This window comes from Macaca nemestrina, chromosome 16 (genome assembly GCF_043159975.1).
Source record: "Macaca nemestrina isolate mMacNem1 chromosome 16, mMacNem.hap1, whole genome shotgun sequence".
Taxonomy (NCBI): Eukaryota; Metazoa; Chordata; class Mammalia; order Primates; family Cercopithecidae; genus Macaca; species Macaca nemestrina.
Genome location: NC_092140.1, coordinates 17,947,327 through 17,959,862, shown reverse-complemented (window position 1 = coordinate 17,959,862; position 12,536 = coordinate 17,947,327). Strand labels below are relative to the sequence as shown.

The 12,536-nt window shown below is 38.2% G+C and overlaps 1 protein-coding gene across 1 annotated transcript in view; it reads left to right on the top strand.

The window, feature by feature from the left end:
• The window catches only part of LOC105477439 (DnaJ heat shock protein family (Hsp40) member C3), a 108,399-nt gene that overhangs the window by 46,934 nt on the left and 48,929 nt on the right, over window positions 1-12,536 (top strand). The gene's annotated exons all lie outside the window — the stretch shown is intronic.

Genomic DNA, 12,536 nt, shown 5'->3' with positions numbered 1-12,536 from the left:
AGGAAGATGTTATTTTGAGAGAACATATTGGACCTTTTTTATATTATGACAGTTAATAGTAATTTTGTAGCTAAGAGTCAATAGTCTTAGACAGTAAGTAAATAGAGAATAGCCTGATTTGTGTATTTAAGAATCACAAATCCTGAATTACTATTTGATGGCAGACATCAAAGAATCCTGTTAACAGTTGGAAGGTAAAGCGTACCCAATAGATACATAATCTTAACTCAGTTGATACAGTTTACTTGTTCTGCTTTGTCCACTATGAGAATCTAAAGATGTCAGCTGAGCTGCTTTTAAAGCCCTTGTTAATCCTTATTGGACTTTGGATCTGTCCTTTTGGAGACCCTTCATTTGATTTGAGAGGAGTAATGAAACAGATTCTTAAGGAATTTTGCAGTCATCCATTATGGCTGCTTTACAAAGTGTAAAGTGCTTTGGATTTGTTAGGGAATGTTACAGATGTTTTGTCATCGAAGGGGGTATATACTAAAAAATGATTTGGTTAGAGACACTTAGCTAGTCTTTTTATGCCCTCATTTGGCTTGTTTTAAAGACTAGCATTTTTGTTTTACATGGGTTTGTTTCTGGAGTGGTCTAGAAAGGGTATATAAGCCACTGTTTATTACTTGCATTTTTTTATAGTTTATATTGCATTTTTATAGTTACTGTGATGATAACCACTATGAAAAGAAAACTAAAATTTCTAACATTATCATAAGCCTTGTCACCACACTCTGTCATCTGTGGATAAATCAAAAAACGTTTAATTGTATTGGATCAGAAACTGCCTTGTTGTCTCAATAAAATTAGGTATCATTTTCTTTTTATCTGATCTCCCCTCCTGTTTGGGAAGATGCTTAAGAGCAGGCTCAAGGCCGGGTGGTGGGAGGTGAGAGTGCCGGAGTAACCTTTCCCTAGCCCAGGCCTTTGTTCAAAGAAGGTGTTGCATAAACATTTGTCAAATGGATGAATGAATTATAAAACATGAGAATGTGTTTCTGCTTCTAGCAGATGCTTGAATCTGTTACTTCGATTTTTTTTTCCAATTAAACTTTAGAGTAGTCTTAGCAATAATTTAGGATATAGTTTTAGCACAAATCAATCCTTATTGAGCATTGGATGTATTCTTCTGGATAACTGAGATCTTGGTACCTTGGATATGCCTTGAGTTAATGTCTTTTCTGTGATCAATATTAAAACTTCTCAGAAACAAGGAGGTGGACTCTCACAGACTTTCTGCTTTTTAGATTGCTCTTTGGCAGTCATATTTCTGCTAGTGTGTTCTTAAAACTGCTCTTACTGTTGTTACAGGGATTCTTCCATGAGAATGTATATCTGTATTGAATTATCTTTTAGTTTTAAATGGAATTTTTATTGAGATAATTGTAGATTTTCATGCAGTGGTAAGAAATAATACAAAGAGATTACAGGTACCATTTACCCAGTTTCCTCCAATTTTGTATCTATAAATTTATCTATACTGTAAAACTACAGCACTGTATCACAACCAGGATATTGACACTGATACAATATATCAATCCATTCAGATTTCCTCAGTTTTAGTAGTATTCATTTCTTTGTTGCATGTATTCCATATACTTTATCACATGTGTTGGTTCATGTACCTACCACCATAGTCAAGACACTGACTTGGTGTTCTGTTACCCTGGGATCCTTCCTGTTACCCTTTATAACCATGCCAATTTCCATCCCACCCTGCTCTGGCCTCCTAGTCATACTTCCTGGCATCTACTAATTTGATATTCATTTCTTAAATTTTGACATTTCTAAAATCTTACGTAACTGGAATCAAATGAAATCAACCTTTTAGAATTGACTTTTTTTACTCAGCATAATTTTCTGGAGATTTATCTAGATTTTTACATATCCCACTTAGTTTGTTCCTTTTAGATGCTGATGGACATTTGGGTTGTTTCCATTTCTTGGCTATTGCAAATAAAGCTGCCGTGAACATTCTTGTACAGATGTTTGTGTGAACATGAATTTTTGTTATCCCTGGGATAAATGTCCAGGAGTGCAGTTACTGGGTTGTATGGTTATTGCATGTTTATTTTGTAAGAAAGCACCAAATTGCTTTCCAGAGTGACTGTACCATTTTACATTCCTCTGCATTCTTGCCGGCATTTGGTATTGTCATTATTTTTTATTTTGGCCATTCTGGTAGGTGTGTTGCTATATTGTGGTTTTAATTTGGATTTCCCTGATTACTAATGATGTTGAACATTGTTTCCTGTGCTTATTTGCCATCTGTAACTCCTTTTCAATGAAATTTCTGTTCTTGTTTTCTGCCCATGTTCTAATTGGCTTGTTTGCTTTTTTATTGTTGTGTTTTAAATGTCCTTTATATATTTTAGATACTTTGTTGGATACGTGGTTTGCAAATATTTTCTCTCAGTTTGAAGCTTTTCCTTTCATCCTGTTCACAGGGTGTTTTGTAGAAGAAAATGTCTAATTTTTAAATTAATACATAATATTTGTGCATATTTATGTATTTATGAGAAATATGTGATGCTTTATTATATGCATAGACTGTGTGATGATCAAGTCAGGGTATTCAGAATATCCATCACTGAATATTTTTCATTTCTTTGTGTTGGGAACATTTCACATCCTCTCTTCCAGCTATTTTGAAATAGTATATTGCTAACTACCCTACTTTGCTATTAAACATTACCTCTTATTCCTCTTCGCTGTGTTTGTACCCATTAGCCTCTCTTCATCCCCGCATCCCACTGACACACCCTTTCCAATCTCTAATGTCTGTCGTGTCTATCATCCTACTCTCTAACTCTATGAGATTAACTTTTTTTTTTCTCCCACATATATGTGAGAACATGCACTGTTTGTCTTTCTGTGCCTGGCTTATATTTCTCTAATAACCTCCAGTTCCATCCATGTGGCTGCATATGAACATGATTTTAGTTCTTTTTTATGGCCAGGTAGTATCCCATTCTCATTCATTCATTCTCTTTCACTCTCTCTCTCTTTCTCTCTCTCCCCTGCTACCCCTCTCCCTCCCCTCCCCTCCCCTCTCCTCCTCCCCCTCCCTCTCTCTCTCCCTCTTCCTCTCCCCATCCTTCTCCCTCTTCCTCTCCCCATCCTTCTCCCTCTCCCTCTGCCTCTCCCCATCCTTCTCCCTCTCCCTCTCCCTCTCTCCACACACACACCCACACCCCATACTTACTTTATTTATTCATCTGTAGATGGGCACATTTGGTATGATTCCATATCTTTACTATTGTGAATAGCGCTGCAATAAACATGAGGGTACAGGTATCCCTTTGATATACTGATTTTGATTGTGTAGTAGTTCTATTTTTAGTTTTCTGAGAAATCTCCATGCTGTTTTACATAGTGGCTGTACTAATTTACATTCCTGCCAACAGTGTATGAGAGTTCCCTTTTCTCTGCATTCTTGCCAGCATCCGTTATTTTTTGTCTTTTTATGGTAGCCATTCTAACTGGGTGGGGTGTTCTCATTATTGTTTTGATTTGCATTTCCCTGATGATTAGTGATGTTGAACATTTTTTCATATAGCTGTTGGCTATTTGTATGCCTTTGGAGAAATGTCTGTTTATGTCCTTTGCCCATTTTTAAATGGGATTTTTTGTTTTCTTACTGTTGACTGCTTTCAGTTCCTTGTATATTCTGTGTATTAGCCGCTTGTTGGATGAATAGTTTTCATGTATGTTCTCTAGTCAACAACTTGTCTGTCCACTCTGTTGATTATGTCTTTTGCTATGCAGAGGCTTATTATTTTTACATTTTGAGTTGGGGTCTCTGTCACCTGTGCTGGAGTACAGTGGCATGATCATGGCGTACTGCAGCCTCAAATTCCTGGGCTCAAGCGATCCCCCTGCCTCAGCCCCCTGAGTAACTGAGACTACAGGTGTGTATCACTAGGCCTGGCTAATTTTAAAACATTTTTTGTAGAGATGGGATCGTGCTGTGTTACCCAGGCTAGTCTTAAACTCCTGGCCTCAAGTGATCCTCCCACTTTGGCCTCCCACAGTGGTAGGTTTACAGGTGTGAGCCACCATTCCCAGCCCAGAGGCTTTTTAGTTTAATATAATACCATTTGTTTATTTTTTTCTTGCTTGTGCGTTTGAGATCTTGGCCATAAAAACTTTGTCTAGACCAGTGTCTTAAAGCGTTTTCCCCATGTTTTCTTCTAGTAGCTTTATCATTTTAGGTCTTATGTTTAAGTCTTTAAGGCATTTGTGTTGATTTTTGTACTTAGAGACAGGGATCCAGTTTCAATCTGCTGCATATGGATATCCAGTTTTCACAGCACCATTAATTGAAGAGGGTGTCTGTCCTCTCCCCAATATATGTTCTCAGCCCCTTTGTTAAAAATCAGTTGCTGTAAATACATGGATTTATTTCTGGGTTCTCTAATCTGTTCCATTGATGTATGTGTCTGGTTTTATACCAGTACCATGCTGTTTTGGTCACTATAGCCTTGTAATATACTTTGAAGTCAGGTAGCCTGATGCCTCCTTGTTCTTTTTGCTCAGGATTGCTTTGGCTATTCAGGCTCTGTTTTGGTTTCATATGAATTGTATGATTGTTTTTTCTATTTCTGTGAAAAAATCCTTCACAGAAGGATATCACAGATATCCTTGAATCTGTAGATTGCTTTGGGTAGTATGGTAATTTTAACAATGTCTAATTCTGATTTGTGAGCATAGGATGTCTTACCATTTGTTTTTGTCTTTTTAAATTTCTTTCATCAGTATTTTGTAGTTTTCTTTGTAGAAGTCTTCCAATTCCTTGGTTAAATTTTCTCCTGGGAATTTTATTTTTATTATTGCTATTATGAATGGGATTGCCTTCTTAATTTCTTTTTAACTGATTTCATTATTGGTGTATAGAGATGCTATTGATTTTTGTATGTTGATTTTGTATCCTGAAACTTTACTGAATGAAAAAAAAAAGTTCTGAGAGTTTATTTTGGAGTCTTTTGGTTTTTCTAAATATAAAATCATATCATCTGCAAAGAGGGACAATTTGACTTCATGTTTTTGAATTTGGATGCCTTTTATTTCTCCCTCTTGCCTGACTGGTCTGCCTAGGAATCCCAGTACTACATTGAGTAAGAGTGGCAAAGGTATGCATCTTTGTCTTGTTTCAGTTCTTAGAGGAAAGGCTTTCAATTTTATCCCATTCGCTATGATGTTAACTGTGGGTTTGTCATAATGATCTTTATTTTGTTGAGATATGTTCCTTCTATGCCTAGTTTGTTTAGAGTTTTTGTCCTGAGGGGGGCTTTGAATTTTATCAGATGCTTTTACTGTATCTTTTGAGATGATTGTATGGTTTTTACCCTTTGTTTTGTCCATGTGATGTATCACATATTGATTTCTAAATGTTGAACCATTCTTATGTCTCTGGGATAAATCCCACTTGATCATGGTGTCTTATGTTTTCTGGTTTCGTTTTTGTTTGAGATAGGGTCTTCTTGTGTTGCCCAGGCTGGAGTGCAGTGGTGCAGACATGACTCACTGCAGCCTCAACCTACTGGGCTCAAGTGATCATCTGGCCTGAGCCTCCTGATGAGCTGGGACCATAGGTGTGCACCACCATGCCTGGCTAATTTTTTTTTTTTTTTTTTTAGACTGGGTCGCACTTTGTTGCACAGGCTGGTCTCAAACTCCTGGGCTTAAGAGATCCTTCCACCTTGGCCTCCCAGAGTGCCAAGATTACAGGCATCAGCCACTGCACCCAGCTGGTGTCTTACCTTTTTGTCATGCTATTGGATTCAGTTTGCTAGTATTTCATTGAGGATGTTTCCATCTGTGTTCATCAAAGACATTGGCCTGTAGTTTTCTTTCTTTCTTGTGTCCTTGTCTGGTTTTGGTTTCAAGGTAATTCTGGCCTCATAGAATGAGTTCGGGAGAATTCCCACCACTTCAGTTTTTGTAATAATTTGAGGAGAGTTGGTATTATTTCTCCTTTATACGTTTGGAAGAATTTGGCAATGAATCCATCCAGTCCTGGGCTTCTCTTTGTTGGGAGACTTTTTAATTACTGATTTAATCTTGTTACTGGTGTATTCAGGTTTTCTGTTTCTTCCTGATTGAGCCTTGGTAGGTTGTAGGTTTCCAGGAATTTATCATTTCCTCTAGATTTTCCAGTTTGTTATTAGATAGTTGCTAATAATAGTCTTCGGGGGATTTTTTATATTTCTTGGGTATGAGTTACAATATTTCCTTTTTGTTTCTGATTTTGATTATTTGGGCCTTTTCTCGTTTTTTCTTGGTTAATCTAGCTTGTGGTTTATCAATGTGTTTATCTTTTCATAAAACCAACTTTTTGTTTCTTTGATCCCTTGCGTTGTTTTTTTAGTCTCAATTTCATTTAGTTCTGCTGTGATCTTTATTATTTTTTTTCTTCTACTAATTTTGGGTTTGTTCTTCCTTTTCTGGTTTCTTGGGATGCATGTTAGATTGTTTATTTGAAATCTTTTTTTTTTTTTTTTTTTGATATATGTGTTTATTGCTACAGAGTTTTCTCTTAGCACTGCTTTGGCTGTATTCCATAGGTTTTGGTATGTTGTGTTTCCATTTTTGTTTGTTTCAAAAAATTTTTTTAATTTCCATCTTGATTTCTTGACCCAGTTTTCGTGTATTTGTATAGTTTCCAAATTTCTTCTTGGTATTAATTTCTAGTTTTATTCCAGTGTGGTCTGAGAAAGTACTTACATGATTTTGATATTTAAAAATTTGTTGATACTTGTTTTATGGCCTAATATACATCTGCTCTTGAGAATGTTGCATATACTGATGAGCAGAATGTATATTCTACTGTTTTAGGGTAAAATGTTTCTGTGAATGTCTGTTAAGTCTGTTTGCTCTAAAGTTCAGTTATAGCCAACTTTTTTTGTTGATTTTCTGTCTATATGATCTATGTAATGTTGAGAGTGGGGTATTAAAGTCCCCCACTATTACTATCTTGTCTTTCCTTTTATATCTAGTAATATTTGCCTTAACATATGTTGGGTACATATATATTTAGAATTGTTATATCCTCTTGCTGAACTGATCCGTTTATTATTATGTAATGACTTTTGTCTTTTTGTTTTTTGTGAGACAGTCTTGCTCTGTCACCTAGGCTGGAGTGCAGTGGTGCAATCTCAGCTCACTGCAACCTCCACCTCCTGGGTTCAGGCAGTTCTCCTGCTTCAGCCTGCAGAGTAGCTGGGACTACAGGCACATACCACCACACCCAGCTAATTTTTGTGTTTTTAGTAGAAATGGGGTTTTGCCATTTTGGCCAGGCTGATCTCGAACTTCTTACCTCGGGTGATCTGCCTGTCCCGGCCTCGCAAAGTGCTGGGATTACATGTGTGAGCCACCATGACTGGCCTGTTTTTTTTTTTTTTTTCTTTTAACGGTTCTGTCTTAAACCGTTAAATACGTTTTATCTAAATATAGCTATTCCGGTTTGCTTTAGGTTTCCATTTGCATGGAAGGTCTTCTGTCCCTTTACTTTCAGTCTTCATGTGTCTTTACAGGTGAAGTGAGTTTCTTGTGAGCACCATATATAGTTAGATCCATTTTTTAAAAATCCATTCAGTCAGTCTTTTAAGGGAAAATTTAATCTGCTTAACCTTGAAAAGTTATTACTGATAGGTGAGATTTCATTCTGGTCATATTGTTTATTGTTTTCTGGATGTTTTGTATATCCTTTGTTCATTTGTTTTTCTCTTATTGTTTGTTTTTCTCTTATCTTTTTGGTTTGGTGGTTTTCTGTCGTGGTAACATTGGAATCCTTTCTCATTTGTGTGTTTGCTCTACCAGTCAGTTTTATACACTGTGTTTTCATGATATTAGATATTGTCCTTTTGCATCTAGGTTTAGGACTCCGTTAAGCATTTCTTATAGAATTGGTCTAGTGGTAATGAATCTGTCTGGGAAAGACTTTATTTTTCTCCTTCATTTATGAAGGATAACTTTGTTGGGTGTAATATTCTTGGTTGACAGTTTCCTCTTAGCACTTTGAGTATATCGTTCCATTCCCTGCAGGCCAGTAAGGTTTCTACTGAGAAATAATCCCGTTAGTCCAATGCGGTTTCCCTTATAAGTGACTAGATGTTTTTATCTTCTGTTTTCAGAACTTTCTCCTTGTTTTTGACTTTTGACAGTTTGACTATTATGTGCCATGGAGAAGTCCTTTTTGAACTGTGTCTGCTTTGGGTTATCTGAGCTTTCTGTCTATCGATGCCTAAATCTTTTGCTAGACTTGGGATGTTTTCAGCTATCGTTTTGTTACGTAAGTTTTTTATTACTGTGGTTTTCTCTTCACCTCTGTGACAATAAAAATTCAAATACTTTGTTACTTTATGGTGTTCTGTATGTCATATAAGCTTGTTTATTCTTTTTCATTCTTTTTTATTTATTTTTTTTCTGATTGGCTTATTTCAAAGGACCTGTCTTCAAGTTCTGAAATTGTTTGTTCTGCTTGCTGTAGTCTATTGTTGAAGCTCTTAAATGTATTTTAAAATTTCATTAAGTGAATTCTTTAGTTCCAGTATTTCTGTTTGATTCTTTTTTAAAATGATATGTATCTCTTTTATACATTTTTCATTCGTATGCTGGATTGTTTTTCTAGAATTTCTTTATATTGTCTGTCTCTGTTGTCTTATATCTCACTGAACTTTTTTACTGTCATATTGAATCCCTTTTCTGGCATTTCACGCATTTCTTTTTCATTGGAATCTGTTGCTGGAGAGTTATTGTTTTCTTTTGGAGGTGTCATATTTCATTGCTTTTTCATATTTAAGTTCTCATGTTGATATTTGTGCATCTGTTAATAATGTAACTGTCATTTCTTCAAATTTTTTGGATTTGCTTTTGTAGGGTAGTACTTTCTCTTTAAGATGTATTTATGGTTTTGGTTGGGTAGGGCACTTCGGCTTTGATTCTTGGTGTATGTAGTAGTATAGTATCCATATAATTTGTCTGACTGTAATCAGCATCAGTGGTGTCTGTGATTTCTTCAGTGGCTTAAGGTGCAGTTGTTATTGGAAGCTGTTTTGTAGTTTTGCTGGGGATGGGGATGCCAGATAGGCCAGTTCTTGGGCCCCAGTGGGGGCAGTGGCAGGCCAAACATGCGTAACTTAGTACTCCAAGGTGGCATATACTGGCATTTATGTTAGTGGGTCCAACTAAGAATTATTGGACCAATTCTTGGGCCTCCAGGTGGCCTACTTTGGTATGGGGAATGGCAGCAGTGGACTGGACAGGTGGGCGGGTCCTCGGGTCCTTGGGTCCTTGGGTCCCTGGGCAGCAGTTGTGGTCTGGGCAATGACAGTAGCAGTGGTGGGGCAACCCTTTGGATCGCAGCTGGTCTGAGGTGGTCTTGGCGATGGCTACACTGTGCTGAGTGGGGCAGTCCCAGGCCACAGGTGGTGTGTCCTGGTGTGTGCCACTGTGGTGGTATGGCAGCCTGGGTGGGCTCACCCTCAAGCTCCAGGAAGGAGTGCTCAGGCGCCAATGGGTATAGACTGGGCAGATAAATTCCTAGGCCCCAGGATAGGATGCTTGGGCACTTGGGCAGAGGCAGGGGTGGTGAACCATGCCAGGCAGAACTATCCTCAGCCCCCGAGCCAGTGATGTGTACAGGTGCTGGCTGTGGTGGGTAAGGGAGGGGTGATCCCCAGACTTTCAGTGAAGTGCTTGGGTGGGGGCAGCAGTGGCTGTGCTGCAGTCCTGCTACTGGGTAAGGCAGGGATTTTTTCAGTGGCAGCAGCTGTAGGCAGGTGGCTGGGGAGCACACACTTTGTCCCTAGGTGGCAGCTGCTGGCAAGAGAGCCTGTGCTCAGTACATTTTAAAATGTGTAGCAATCCTGCTCCTGGGGTGGGAGGCTTGCTGCTAATGGCTTGTGCTTGGCTGTGCTGGGAGCAGCCAGCTGCAGTGACATCTGCAGGTGGGGGACTTCAGTGGGGCACAATGGATGTGGAGATGCAGAAACTGTTGGGTGGGCCCCAGGGCCGGATGCTGCCTGGTAAGGGCTGTATTCTCACAGTGGCACCATGTTGTAGGTGCGTAGGACTTGGAAGGTGTATAGGATCCAGTGTGATCTCCTTTGGAGCAATGCCATCATGCAGTCTCCACACAGCAGGTTACTTTCAGGGCCCACAAGGGTTGAGAGGCTCTCCAGCTAGGATTGGAGGAGTCCACAGTGGGAATGTGGACTGCTGGGGATCACTTACTTACTCTTTACCCGCATTTGGAGCCTCTTTGGGCTCTTATCCCAGCCCAGCAGGCTGCCTCACTTCTCCCTTCTTCCTCTTCTTAGGTGTTTCCTGTCACTTCTCTGTTGGGACTCCAGTGTTCTCTCCTAGATGATCTATACTTGCTATTTTGTTTCTTCCTGGTGAAGAAGGTGACTTTCAGATACCTCTTGTCAGCCATCTTTGAATGCATTCCTCAGTCTTTAAATTTGATGAAGTTCAATTTGTTGATTTTTGTTTTTACTTCTGTAGACTGTGCTTTTGGTGTCATGTATAAGAAGTATTCACTAAGTCCTAGGATCTAAAACTTTCCTGATATCTTCTAAAAGTTGTATGGTTTTATGTTTTACTTTTAAGCCCATAGTCTATTTAATTATTGTATGACGGTATGAGGTTTAGGTCGAAATACATTTGTTTTGCCTTTAGGTATCAGATTCCTTCAGCAGCATATTTTGAAAAGGCTTTCTTTCTTTCATTGAATTGCTTTTGCACCTTATTCAAAAATCAGTTGGCTGTACTTTTATGGGACTATTTCTGAGATATTTATTCCATTCCTTTCATGTATGTGTCTGTCCCTTTGTCATTCCTGCACTCTGTTGATTACTATAGCTAGATAGTATTAAAAGAAAAACTTCTGAGAATTTAAACTTAGCAGAGTTTATTTGAGCAAAGAATGATCAATGAAGTCATCACTCCTCACAACCAGAAAAGAGGGCTGGGCTCTGCAGTGTGGGCAGTGAGTACTTACAGACAGAAAACGGAAGTGAGGTACAGAAATCATTTGATTGGTTACAGCTAGGCCTTTGCCTTATTTGGATATGGTCTGGTCAGTTACCTGCCTGTGATTCGTGGCAGCTTGGCTGCTTATGATTGGCTGAGACACCACTGTTATTACCTTCTTAAGTTAGATTTTCAGTTTAAGTTAGGTTGTAGTTCATTAAGTGTAAGCTGAAAGTATGGAGACAGCCTCAGGCCAGTGGCCCCCTGCTTATTGATTAATTGACTGATTGAGACAGAATCTTGCCCTCTCACCCAGGCTGGAGTGCAGTGGCGTGATTTCGGCTCACTGCAGCCTCTGCCTCCTGGGTTCAAGCTATTCTCCTGTCTCAGTCTCCCTAGTGACTGGGATCATAGGCACCCACTACCACGCCTGGCTAATTTTTTGTGTTTTTAGTGGAAATGGGGTTTTGTCATGTTGGCCAGGCTGATGTTGAACTCCTGACCTCAAATGATCCACCCACCTTGGCCTCCCAAAGTGCTGGGATTACGGACATGAGCCACCGCGCCCGGCCGCCTCCTGCTTATTTAATAGTAGTTATCCTTAATATTGGGTAAAGTGGTTCTTCTCTCCTTTGTTCTTTGTCAAAATTGTTTTAGATATTTTAAGGTTGGTGTCTTTCCATATACATTTTAGAATAAACTTGTCTGTGTTTATAAAAAGTCTTGAGATATCTGAATAGGAGTTGTAATAAATTTATAGATTAATTTGGGGAGAATTGACACCTTTATTATGTTGAGTCCTCCAATGCATGAACATAGTAAGGATGTCTCCATTTATTGAGGTCGCCTTCGATATCTTGCATCAGCAATTTTTAATTTAATATGCAGGTACTGTATGTGTTTTTTACATTTTTTAAAAAAGTGTATACCTAAGTATTTTATATTTTTAGTGTGATTGTAAATGGTATGTTTTAAATTCCAACTTTTGCATGGAATCATATTTTTGTGATTATTTCATAGGAAAGTACTCAACTTGTACTTAATTCTATGAGAGAAATCTTAATGGGCATTGAGATGGGAGACCAAGTTAAATTTTAAAACTACAAGTCATTTTTAAAAGTTATATTAAAACAATTTTGTATGTGTGTAAGAATAATTATAATTAGATTGGATTTGGTTTAGAGAAAAATACAAGCACAGGATTCATATATTTCAGAATCGTTTTATGTTAAGCTTTGTTTGAAGTAAATTTAGGTTGCCTGGAATAGTTTGTCCAAATTCATTGTAGGACTTAAAATTCAGATTAATAATTGGCAAATTCATATGTGTGTACTTTGATCAATATGTATAGTCCTGCTGAAGAATGGTAGAGAGGGAGACACAGGGTCTTGGAGTTGGAATGCTGAGAAAAATTTGTTTAACATACTAAAAAATTGATTAAATTTTAAGCATTTGGAACTCCAATTCCGCAGGACAGATGATAAAAGAATATTATCAGGCGGGTAACACAAGAAATACAAATTCACAGTCAGTGCATACAGTGCCCAGTCTTC